The sequence below is a fragment of the Capricornis sumatraensis genome, chromosome 15, assembly GCF_032405125.1.
Source record: "Capricornis sumatraensis isolate serow.1 chromosome 15, serow.2, whole genome shotgun sequence".
NCBI lineage: Eukaryota > Metazoa > Chordata > Mammalia > Artiodactyla > Bovidae > Capricornis > Capricornis sumatraensis.
The window spans coordinates 18,248,262-18,262,140 of NC_091083.1; the positions used below are offsets into that span (position 1 = coordinate 18,248,262).

General features: G+C 37.3%; 1 non-coding gene across 1 annotated transcript; it reads left to right on the forward strand.

Moving 5' to 3' along the window:
* Positions 1–9,155: 9,155 nt before the first annotated feature.
* On the forward strand, positions 9,156–9,227 carry TRNAS-GGA (transfer RNA serine (anticodon GGA)). Its single transcript has one exon. It is a non-coding gene; the product is annotated as a tRNA-Ser (tRNA).
* Positions 9,228–13,879: the final 4,652 nt, after the last annotated feature.

A 13,879-nucleotide genomic window follows, 5' to 3' on the forward strand; every position in this document is an offset into this window, starting at 1 on the left:
TATATTCAGTCATTTTTAATTATGAGACTAAAATGATAGATCATGTCAGTTCTCTTGAAACTTCAATTAAATATCACCTTTCATCCACATTATTTAATTCATTCAATAAACATATATTGAAGTGTAGGTTCCTGGCAGTGAGCTCAGCATGAGAGTTACAGAGACAAATGGTGTGGTTCCTGCCTGGGATGAACCTACAGTCTAATGAGGAAAACAAACAAGCGAAAGGCAGAGGTCACAGCCTGGAGGAGTCACGGAACATTTCCTGGGAAGAGATGATGTTGGAACAGCCCCTTGTGTATGTAGAGGGGAGCAGTAGTGGTTCAAGCCCAGTGGCTAAGCTATCATGAAGAATCTTGCACATTCTGTTGTGAAGTTATAACCATTGGTCATGTTTCAAGAGAGAATTACTGTTTTACGCTTGCTCTTTAGAAAGATGACCGTGGTGCCATGATAGAGTACGGATTTGAGATGAGCAAAAACAGAGCCAAGTTTTGTATCATCTGCGTGAAAATCATGGGTTTCTGAATCAACTTAGCATTGCCTGTGCATTGCTTTATTTCAGACAGTCAGAGCTTTACAAGTTCAAGTGCAAAGTTATTGTATATTCTGAATGAAATACGGTATCTATTGATGAGATATTAACTACAACTGTATTCTGTGTTTAGAGTATGTTTCCCTATAGTTCATTCTACATGTAACTTCCGATCAACACAGGCTGCTTAATTAGCAGCTAGTTCAACTAGTAGAATTACTTTGCAATTCCACTTTGATAGTTATAACACTGTAATAAAATTTCCTACCTGGCCCATAGACATAACTGATAGTATCTGTCTCAACTTTCCACCCAATGAAAAAATTAATTGGCAAATGGCCATTCAACTTTCAGCTGACCACAGTGATGGGGACTTCACTATCTGATAAGATTTTATGGTTTGACAGCTCGATGTTCTAGACTGTCATACACCATTTAAATACTCAAAACTCAGCAGATTTCTTGGCCATTAACTCTTACAGCAAAGAAAAAATAATTGATAGTATTAAAGTGACAATAATTTATATTAACTTAGGAGACTTGCAGGAAATGCATATTCAATCTCTGGGATGGGAATATGCCCTGGAGAAGAAAATGGCAACTCACTCCAGTATTCTTGCCTGGGAAATCCCATGGACAGAGAAGCCTGGCGGGCTACAGTCCATGGGGTTGGAAAGAGTTGGACACTACTGAGGACACATGCACACACAGTTCCCTTTCCGTGTAGAATGAATTTTATAAGAGAGAACATAAGCCATATAAACAAAGGTTTTCCTGTTTTTCTCATTGAGAATGAAAAGGCCTCAGGTATTGCTCCCAGGTATTAAAACCAATAAGTACTCTCTCTCTACAGTATTTCAAGGGTGTGTACTTAAATCCCAATACTTCCAGCCTTTAACTGCTTATATCTTTGTCCCTAAACATTCAAATGTTCAGTTCAGTTCAGTCACTCAGTCATGTCTAACTCTTTGCGATCCCATGGACTCAAGCACGCCAGGCTTCCCTGTCCATCACCAACTCCCAGAGCTTGCTCAAACTCATGTTCATCAAGTTGGTGATGCCATCTTCTGGTGATGCCAACCATCTCATCCTCTGTCATCCCCTCCTCGTCCTGTCTTCAGTCTTTCCCAGCATCAGGGTCTTTTTCCAATGAGTCAGTTCTTCGTATCAGATTCAGCTTCAGCATCAGTCCTTCCAATGAATATTCAGGACTGATTTCCTTTAGGATTGACTGATTTGATCTCCTTGCTGTCCAACGGACTCTCAAGAGTCTTCTCCAACACCACAGTTCAAAAGCATCAATTCTTCGACGCTCATCTTTATGGTCCAACTCTCACATCCATACATGACTACTGGAAAAACCATAGGTTTGATTGGATAAACCTTTGTCAGCAAAGTAATTTCTCTGCTTTTTAATATGCTGTCTAGGTTGGTCATAGATTTTCTTCCAAGGAGCAAGCATCTTTTAATTTCATGGCTGCAGTCACCATCTGCAGTGATTTTGCAGCCCAAGAAAATAAAGTCTGTCACTGTTTCCATTTTTCCCCCACGTATTTGCCATCAAGTGATGGGACTGGATGCCATGATCTTTATTATTTGAATGTTGAGTTTTAAGCCTGCTTCACTCTCCTCTTTCACTCTCATCAAGAAGCTCTTTAGTTCCTCTTTGCTTTCTGCCGTAAGGATGGCATCATCTGCATATCTGAAGTTATTGATATTTCTCTGAGCAATCTTGATTCCAGCTTGTGCTTCATCCAGTCCAGCATTTCACATGATCTACTCTGCATATAAGGTAAATAAGCAAGGTGACAATATACAGCCTTGATGTACTCCTTTCCCAATTTGGAACCATTCTATTGTTCTATGTCTGTTTCTAACTCGTGCTTCCTGACTTGCATTCAGATTTCTCAGGAGTCAATAACTCAAATGTTATTTGCCACTATTATTCATGATAAACTGAATTGCCTCACCCCTAAATCTTTGTTCTCAGTTTGGTGGCATGATCCCTTTTGGATTGTTCTTTTTCAGTATTCAAATTTGCCATCCTTGGCATTATAATGTTTTCTAGTTTTAATTGACTCAACTCCTGGTTTTACATGGGAGACATAGGCCTTTTTCTGACCATGCTTATAAGCAGCCTATTACTGACTTTACAAACAGAGAAAATCCTTCATCCAGCAAGGATATTTAGAGCAACACAAGGAGAAGGACAGAAAAGGCACATCAGCTGATCAGCCTCATGGACCATGAGTAAAAGATGAGTGGTGATAGAGAGCCAGTCACTGTTTTCATTGAAATTTGTCCCCTTTCTCCTTAAATGAGCCAACTTTAGATTAGAATTATGTAGAAGAAAAAGCAGTATGTGTGGAAGATGATGTGTCTTCTCACACTAACTCCATGCCCTTCATCTTTCTTAGCTGGAACTTCAGTTTCAGAAATAAAGATCAAGCATGCAGCACCTTGCATCAAGTCCCACTGAGGCATGGGTGGCCCTGGAGCAGGTGGGTGTCTCGGGAGATCATTATCTGGCTAGAAGTAGGTAAAGAAGAATGTCTGTGGCAGAGATCTAAGGAACTCACAGAACTCAAAGCAAAGTGTTTGGATCTCTATTCGAAAAATTTTGACAAATGCCGCAAGGTGCAGAGGCAAGAATTACAAAGCTCCCATTTCTCAGCTTCTCCTTCTCCCCTGCAGAGCTCCCATTGATTTCAAAGACACACCAGGCTTGGATCAGCTCTGTGGGGCCTGGACCCAGGTGAGGAATGGACCAAAGACAGGAAGAAAGAAAGGCTGAATAGGGAAAAGGGAAAGTTCTGTGGATGAATTTTAGTACAAAAGAGTACCTTTTTCTTCTGACCCACATGAATGCTCACTCAGCTGATATAAGCCTCCATCATGTATTTGTAAAATATGTTTCTAATGGAAACTAAATTAAATATAAGATTCAGGTATACATGACTATGTACCAGATACAGAATAGATAAAATAGAAATGTTCTTTTTTCAGAAAAAAAACCTGAGCAAAACTTGAATAGCAGAAGTAAGTAAGTCACTAGAGAATGCCACCATAAATCCTAGTTGTTGTTTTTTTTTTCTTACCAATTAATCATTGATCACTGTTTTTCATCAGAGAGACCATCGTGAGAGATACTATTTTATTCAAATCAATTTAGAGACTGAGCAATGAAAGTTCAGAGAGTGAGAGATTTTTCTGGGAAAAAGGTATTCATATGAAGATTTTAGAAAATAGTTAATGTCTATTTCTTCTGTAGGTCTTGAATTTTAATATTTTACATTTAGGCTTTTTCTCCATGTGGCATTTATGCTTGTGAATGCTGTGGTATGATAATCTATTTTAAAGTATTTTAAAGTAACTTTATGTAGGTGACTATCCCAAATCTTTTATGAAATGACTCCATTTTCCCAGTATTAAGTTCCTATGTAAGCTCAGACCCATTTTCCCATCAGCAGTCATTTGTCTGTTTGTCCATGCCTACATGCATACCCAACTATCTTAATTGCTATGGCATTAAAATAAATGTTACATGATAGTAAAACACATACACTCACGCACCTCTCTCTTCACAATTGGTTGATATTTGTTTTGCCAAGTAAATTTAAACTCAGATGGTCAAATTCCACTAAAACTCAATAAGGATTTTACCTTAAATTACATTTAAATTATAGACTAATTTTGAGTGAGCTTACATCTACACAGTATTTAGTTTTCCTACCTGTTAATATGGGCTTCCCTGGCGGCTCAGATGGTAAAGAATCCACCTGCAATGCCAGAGACCTGGGTTCACTCCCTGGTTTGGGAAGACCCCTGGACAAGGGAAAAGCTACCCACTCTAGTATTCTGGCCTGGAGAATTCCATGGACAGAGCAGCCTGGGAGCCTACAGCCCATGGAGTCCCAAAGAATCGGACACAACTGAGTGACTTTCACTTTCACTCGTTAATATAGAATCAGAAGAGAATTTTCATAGATTCCAGACAACACATCTATTCACTGCTGATGTCTGCATCAGTTTACTCTTTGCGCTGCTGTCAATGAGCTATCCATGTCCCCATCTGAAGTCAGTCCTGATGATTTTTCACTCTTTGTCTCATCAAGCACATCCCTCTAGTCATTTTGTCCTACATCCCTACCAGATTATTCCCTCCAGTGTATACATACAACACTACTTCCACTATCTTAAGAAGTATCTTCTCTTGACCTCATTTCTCTCTCCACGTACCCCTTATTCCTACACCACAAAATTATTCAAAAGCACTCTTTACCTCAGTTTCTCTCCTTCTAACCTCCGTTAAATGCCTTTGAATCAAGATTTCTTCTTGTTGTTGTTTAGTCACTAAGTCATGTCTGACTCTTGTTACCCCATGAACTGTAGCTTGCCAGGCTCCTCTGTCTGCCAGATTTCCCAGGCAAGAATACTGGAATGGGTTGCCATATCCTTCTCCTGACCCAGAGATCCAACCTGCCTCTCCAGCATTGGCAGATGGATTCTTTACCTTCTGAGCTACCAGGGAAGCTCCAGGATTTCTTACCAATCCACCAAATCTGCTCTCATCTCATAACCAATGATATATTCAACGCTACATCCAATTGGAGCTCTATTTTCCTAGGAAACAGTCCAATTCACCTGATTTTCAAATCTATTGGCAAGTAATTATGTATCATGTAATCTTATAATCTTTTCAGTGTTCCCGATATCTATAGAGGAAGGTGTCATCTTTTATTTCCACCTTGTCCCTTCTGTTTTTTCCCCACAAATTATTAGTATTTTTTGTTGTTGTTGATTTCTTTTATCAGTTTTGCTTATTTCTTTTATCAGTTTCTACCCTTGCTTCAATATTTTTGTCTAAACTTTCTTTGGATTCATTTTTCTATTCTTTTCCTATCTTCTTGAGTTTGAAACTTAGATCTTTTTTCATCTTTCTTTTTTTCTGTAATGAAAATGTTTATGCCTCTAAAACCTTTACATGTGGCATTTTATCACTGTTAATTTCAAAATATTTTCTAATTTTCAGTGTTATTTTTTATGACTCATTATTTACTTAGACATGTGTCTTGCAGTTTCCAAACATAATTTTTGTTACCCTTTTGAACTTTACTTAATTGCATCAAGATCAGAAAATATGCTCTATCTTATTTAACTCCTTAAAATTTGTTGAGACTTGGTTTGTAACCCAGCATATGATCAGATCCCCTATATCTTTCATGTGAACTTGAAAGAAATGTATTATTATATTCTGCAGATTTTATGTACAGAACTCCATGTAGTCATAGATCAGGTTTGACAATTATGATATTCACATTTTCTGTATTCTTGCTTATTTTTGTCTACTTGTTCTGTCAATTACTGAGAGTTGTATTAAAATTTCCAATTGTGTCTGTGAATTTTTCTTTTTATCCTGGTAGTCCTGCCATGTTTTTTTTTCACATATTTAGAGTCTGTGTATTAGAGGCTTATAAATTTAAAATTATAGTTTTCTGGTAAATTAGGCTTTTTACCATTATGAACTAATCTTTTTATGCCTAATAATGCTTTTGCCTACAACTAGCCTCTTTTCAGAAGAATTAATCTAGTATGTCTTTCTCTAACCTTTTAATTCAACCTTTTTGTGTATTTTAGATTTGTCTCTGGTAAGGCATACGTAGTCAGATCTTATTTATTGCTGTTTTGTTTTTCAACCTAAAGAATCTTTGGTTTTCTTTAATTAAAGTACTCAATCCATTGCCATTTAATATAATTAATGATATTTTTGGATTTGTGCTTAGTTTTCTTTCCCTGAATACCTGTTCAGTATTTGCTCTTTAATTCTCCTTTTCTGCTTTCTTTTTAAGAACAATTTTTTTCCTATTTTTTCTGTTTATTAATGTCTACTAGATTGGAATTTTGCACTTTGTTTTCAAGGAACTTAACTTTTTCAGTTGGTTTAGTGTTATAGGTAGAGTCCTCAGATGACCTCAGTGACTTATACCTTTGGGTAACCCTCTCCCCTTCAGGGTGAGCAGAATTTATGACTATGATGGGACATCATTCACTTGACTATAGTACTTAGTATGGCAAAAGAGAGTTTGCAGATGTCATGAGAGTCCCTAGTCATTTGACTTTGAGTTGCTCAGAGGGTAGATTATCACAAAGGGAAGGGAGATGCTGATGTAATGAGGTGAGCCCTTAAAAGAGAAAAGAAGCAGGAACACAAAAAAGAACACGTGTTAATAGAAAAAGGATTTAAAAGGCAGATTACTGGCTGACTTCACAACAGCAACAATGAAAATCAGAAGTCAGTGGATTCCTGTCTTCAAAGGCCTGGGGTAAAAAACCCATCTAGAATTCCATACTAGATTTTTTTTTTTTATTTTTTTTTTTAATTTTAAAATCTTTAATTCTTACATGTGTTCCCAAACATGAACCCCCCTCCCACCTCCCTCCCCATAACATCCCTCTGGGTCATCCCCATGCACCAGCCCCAAGCATGCTGTATCCTGCATCAGACATAGACTGGTGATTCAATTCTTACATGATAGTATACATGTTAGAATGCCATTCTCCCAAATCATCCCACCCTCTCCCTCTCCCCCTGAGTCCAAAAGTCCGTTATACACATCTGTGTCTTTTTTCCTGTCTTGCATACAGGGTCATCATTGCCATCTTTCTAAATTCCATATATATGTGTTAGTATACTGTATTGGTGTTTTTCTTTCTGGCTTACTTCACTCTGTATAATCAGCTCCAGTTTCATCCATCTCATCAGAACTGATTCAAATGAATTCTTTTTAACGGCTGAGTAATACTCCATTGTGTATATGTACCACAGCTTTCTTATCCATTCATCTGCTGATGGACATCTAGGTTGTTTCCATGTCCTGGCTATTATAAACAGTGCTGCGATGAGAAAAGAAATTTTTCCAGGCAAGCAAAAACTGAGTTTATCACTAAATGAAGTCAGGAAAAAAATTATAAATACAGATTAGAAGTGATATGTTCCAGGTAAATAATATGAGATGTAAGAATATATAGCAAAGAAACATGATAAGAACAAAGAAATGATATTCCTTTCATGATAAGAACAAAGAAAATGATAAGTTTGCAAGTAACTCTGAATGAGCATTGGTGGTATAAACCATGAAAACCATATCTTATGGCACACTAGAAGTGTAGCAAAATAGATTCAAAATTTATTAAAATACATTTTACTATTAATTTAAAAATCTACAAATGAAATGTTAGGATTTATAAGTGAAATTCATGAGGTTATCAGATATGAGGACCGTATACAAAAAAATTTTTATATAGAAGCAAGCCAAATAATTTTTTGATTCAATTTATAGCAGCTACAAAAACATTAAATAAACATAAAACATGTGCAAAAATTCTCCACTAAAATTGGAAAACATTGCTGAGTACATTTCAAGAAAATCTAAATAAATACCTTCAGTACTATGTTTGTGGATTGGCAAACTAAATATCTCAAATTCTTCCCAAATTTATCTACAGATGTAATGGAATCCTGATCAGCACAAGAATATTTCTTTTATTTATCTTTCTTTCTTTTTTCTCATAATGTGAAAATTGATATAAGTGTATTCTAAAATTCACATGTAAGTGCAAAGAGCAAAGAATTTCAAAGATCTTGAAGAAGAAAGACAAATACGAAAGTGTTACGCTAATAGCTGCCAAAACTGATTTTTAAACTACAGAATTTAAATTACAGTGTATTACTGGGGCAAGGACACATACCTAGACACATGAAACAGAGTTCACAAGTTGAGGCAAATATATAGTTAATTAATTTGTGGCAAGTTGTCACCACAGTGTGATAAGGAAGGATAATCTTTACCATGAGGGTATGGATCAGTTGGATATTTCCCATCTGGGAAGAATATTATGATCCCTGCTTCCTACCATAAACAAAAAAAATCAGTTCCAGATAGATTATATATCCAAATGTGAAAGAGAAAAATATTACAGTTCTAGAAGAAAATATGGGACAATCTCTTCATCATCCTGAGGTTGACAAAGAGTTCTTAAACAAGACATAAAACATGAATCATGAAAGAGAAAACCTTGATAAAAAGGAATATATTAAAATTAATAGTTTCTGTTCTAAAGAAAACAATAAGTAAAATAGCAAACTATAGAATGAGTATGTGTGTGTGGGAGTGCGCTCAGTTGCTCAGTTGTGTCTGACTCTTTGTGACCCCATGAACTGTAGTCTGCCAGTATTCTCTGCCCGTGGAATTTTTCAGGCAACAATGCTGGAGCTGATTGCTATTTCCTACTCTAGGGGATATTCCTGACCCAGGGATCAAATCTGCATCTCTTGTTTCTTCTGCATTTACCATGAATGCACCTGTGAAGCCCCAGGTGGGTTCTTTATCCCTTGTGCCACTGGGGAAGGCCACAGAATGAATCAGGTACACTTTATCCTCATTGTTCATGGATTTCACATTTGTGTATTTGTTTAACACTAAAGAAGTGCAGAATAGTAGAAAACTTGAGTCACCCGAGGTGGGGATGTTCCCAGCTGAGGTCAAGCAAAGTGACACTGGCCTTCTTGTTTCAGTTCTTATGCTATAAATGAGAATCCTTTTTGCAGTATAGTACTGCTTCCCTGGTGGCTCAGAGGTTAAAGCATCTGCCTGGAATGCAGGAGACCCAGGTTCGATCCCTGGGTTGGGAAGATCCCCTGGAGAAGGAAATGGCAACCCACTCCAGTACTCTTGCCTGGAAAATTCCATGGATGGAGGAGCCTGGTAGGCTACAGTCCATGGGGTCGCAAACAGTTGGACAGAACTGAGCGACTTCACTTTCACTTCACTACAAAAGTACTTCATCAATTGTACTAATTATTTGAATTTTTGAGCTTTTGAAGGTTATTTCACTGTTTCAAATGGTGCCCAAGCATAGTGTTGAAGTGTTGTTATCAATATATCTAAACATGAGATATCTAAACATGAGAAGGCTGTTTTGTGCCTTTCAGAGAAAATATGACTGTCAGAGAAACTTCAGAGGCATGAGTTACGGGACTGTCAGCTGTGAGTTTAATGTTAATGAGTCAGTGGTGTATATCAGATGGGTGTCTTTTTTATTTTTTGAGTTGAAGAACAGTTAACTGACATGTTATATTAGTTTCAGGTGTACAACATAGTGATGCAATAGTCTTACAGATTATACTCCATTTAAAGTTATCATAAAATTACTGGCTGCATTCCCTGTGTTGTACATTGCATCCTTGTATCTTATTTATTTTATACCCAACACTTTGTGCCTCTTAATCCCCTTTCCCTATTTTTCTCTTACCTCTACCCCTATCCCCACTGGTAACCACTAGTTCAGTCTCTGTATCTGTTTTTTTTTTTTTTTTTATTAAATCATTTGTTTTATTTTTTAGATTCCACATATAAATGAAAGCGTACAATATTTGTCTTTCTCCTTAGCACTTGTTACTAAGCATAATACTCTCCAGGCTCATTTATGTTGTTGCAAATGGCAAAATTTTATTCTTTTACATGGCTGAGTAATATTCCATTGTATGTATACATATATATACGTATATATATACATATGTATATATACATACATATATACACATACACACACACATATATATACATATATACACATATATACACATATATATGCACATATATGTATACACACAATGGAATATTACTCAGCCATGTAAAAGAATAAATTTTGCCATTTGCAACAACATAAATGAGCCTGGAGAGTATTATGCTTAGTAACAAGTGCTAAAGAGAAAGACAAATATTGTATGCTTTCATTTATATGTGGAACCTAAAAAAGAAAACAAATCATTTAATATTGAAAAAAAAAAAAAAACAGATACAGAGACTGAACTAGTATTACCAGTGGGGATAGGAGTAGAGGTAAGAGAAAAATAGGGAAAGGGGATTAAGAGGCACAAAGTGTTGGGTATAAAATAAATAAGATACATATATCAGATTTCTTTATCCATCAAATCAGGTATTTTTAAATAGAAAATGCATAAAATAAGTTGATGTACTAATCAGTTGGAAAAAAAATGTGACCAGAGGCCTACAGGAAACTAACCCTGTATTTCTCCTAGGAGACGTGGTTCAGTGTTCACTAATTTAGTGTTCACAGTGATTTTATAGAACATAGTTATTACAACTAAGAAGAACTGACAGTACTTGCAATACATGTGCTTTATAAAGGACTCATGTACAGACTGTATAAAGAAATCTTATAAAACAATTAAAAAATGATAGGAACCCAGTATAAAATATGACCAAAGGACTATGATAATAAAGTCCTACAGAAGTTTCATGTAGGATACCCTAATAATCAATAAACTTACAGAATGGTAGACTGGGCTATGCATGCCTTCTCCCTGCTCTGTCCCTCAATTTTGCTCACAAAGATAATAGCCTAAATCTCCACAGTACAGTTATTTTTAAGTTATGTGATTTTAGTTTGGTAGACTCCTAATGCCAAAATATTGTGTTGCCACTCTAGTAGTTTCCTTTATAAGCAGTAGAAAATCATGTCTAATAAAATCTCAACTCACATGGCAAAAAAATAAATATATTACTTTAATCATCTAAAGTCAATCAAATAGCACATGGTTTGCAGACCTTAAAATTTTTGAAAGTAATATTTGCTGAGATTTATAATATATAGAGGTCTAACTGAGTGTCTCAGTATTTTCTCAGAAAACAAAGAAAATGATAAAGTTAACTTCTTGTGCAGAAGTCACATAAAGAAACAAAAAAACTAGAAGATTTTAAGATACAAAATTCTACCCAGTCAGTTTTTTCAGGATCTCTTTAAATCTGCTCTTAACTTTGCCACTACTGGGTCTTTGCTTATACATTTCCCTGTAGGGTTCTGCCCATTGCAATGTATGTTTAGTCATGTCTGACTCTTTGCAACCCTTTGGACTGTAACCAGCCAGACTCCTCTGTCCATCGGGTTTTCCAGGCAAGAATACTGGAGTGCATTGCCATTTCTTCCTTCAGGGGATCTTCCCAACCCAGGGCTCAAACCCATGTCTTCTGTGTCTCCTGCATTGAAGGCAGATTCTTTACCCACTGAGCCACGGGGGAAGCCTGCCCATTGCAATACTAACCACAGTTCACTGCCCAGCTAAAAATGTTCTCACTCTTTTTGAAGTCCTTATTTTTTCCTCTAGGAGTAATTCTCTCTGCTTCTGAGCTTCCACTGTACTTTTCAGACCTTTACCTCTTTCCTATCTGCTTGGCATTGCAGTTGTGTACGTGTATATTCTATGTTCCACCCTAGATTATAAATCCCATTTAGGGTAGAGACAATGCATACTACCAGTTTGGGTGCACACAGCACTGATCTCACACAGCAGCTTAAAAGCTTGAGATGCATCCAACAAATGCTTAATCATTTCAAGAAAATGTACTTGTTCTATAAAATAAGTTTTAATTGTCATTTTCTAAAGAATGAAAAATAAGAAGAAGGTAGGAAATGAGTAGGGCAAAAACAAACAAAAATCCAAACAGCAACATAGAATATAGTTGACAAAAATAGTTAAGGACAGTGAGTGACCAGGCAAACTCATTATACCTTTTTCTTCTATTTCCAGTCTTCCCATCTCTCCTGTGTTTCTGGTTTGCCTGTTTGGCTTCCAGTTTTCATTTTGTCTTCAAATGCTGAGTTCTGCTTTCTCCACTCCTCACCGCCCCAACCTGGTTTAGGCTGATGCATCACTGTGGCCGTGGCCTGACCTTTGAATATTTGTGTTTCCATCCTTCTCTCAGCCACAAAATTTACAACCGTGTTAGTTCCTTGAGTGCCCAACCATTGTGCCATGAGACAAGACATTTCTTGACTACCTTCATAGAGACATCCTTTTTAATTTTGATTGCCAGTTGCCTGAAAAAACAATTCAAGGTGTCATATTACCACTTCGTGTGTGTGTGTGTGTGTGTGCATGCGTGCGCACGCGTACATGTGCTCTGTTGTGTCTGACTTTGCAGCCCAATGGTCTGTAGCCCACCAGGCTCCTCTGTCTGGAATTTTCCAGACAAGAATTCTGGAGTGTGTTGCTATTTCCTATTCCAGGGGATCTTCCCAACCACCCAGGGATCAAACCCTCATCTCCTGCAGTTCCTGCATTGGCAGGTGGATTCTTTACTACTGCACCACCTGGGAAGCCCATAGGCTCTCTGAAATATTGTTGGGCATTCAGAGAAATTTGAATCAATTTTCTTATGTTTATCCCAACAGATTAATAGTCTTATGTTCAGCACATATTCTTGAAAGTGCTACATTTTGAACTGTATGGGTCACTGGTTTGCTGGAATAGAGAAAAAATAAATAAATACATAACACAGCACCTGGTAGAATGCCTGAAGCAGAGGATGATTAATGTTAGTGGATGATGATATTTAAAGCAATGTGTTTCTTTTTCCTGAATCTTGAGGAAACATGCCATCCCAACGCTCTGGAGACAGCTGTTTTTCTCACGGCGACAGCTGTAGTGATGGTACCCTGTGGGCAGCATCAGATCATGTTGTGGACTCTGGGTTTCCCCGGAGACACTAGTTAGAGTCTTCTCTACAAGCAAAGGACACATCAAAGGAAATGACAAAATAGAGAGAGCAAATAATTTAATGGAGCCATCCAAATTGTTTTAAGTCCAACCTCAGAAAAAATTCACCCTTACCTAAACTGTGTCATATGCTGATAAACTACACATCTGATTAAAGATTCATCATCATTAGCACCATAATTACAACCATCATCAAAGAGCTGGAATGAATAGATGCCAGGGCCAGGTGGTAAGCTCGGGGGACACACAGAGGAAGAGACACACGCCAGCCTTCTTCCTGGAGCTCTAGAATCGACACTTCTGATGGCCTCCTGGGCAGTTGCCTCAAATTATCCCAGGAGCAGGAACATGCAGAACTTCAAAAGTCCCAAGCAAGCGTCTTGTTTCCCTTTCCATAAAGCTCTCTACCTTCTGTTTCATCCTTTTCCTTGTGATCAGCACCAGCATTCACTAAGGTAGACACTTAGGAATGATTCAGATGTCTGAGCACCCCCATCCGCCTCATTCATCAAGTTCTTTAGCTTATGGCACTAAGATGGTTCTGTACACCCAATTACTGCCTCCTTCAACATTTCATATTGTTTTCTGCAAGTATGTACTGTCTTAACCTATTCAGGCTGCTATAAATAAACTACTGTAGACTGAGTGGCTTAAATAACAAACATTTCTTACAGTTCCTGAGCTGGGAAGCTTAAGACCAAGGTGCTAGCAGTTTCTGTGTCTGATGAAGACCCACCTCCTGGTTCACAGACATATTCTTGCTA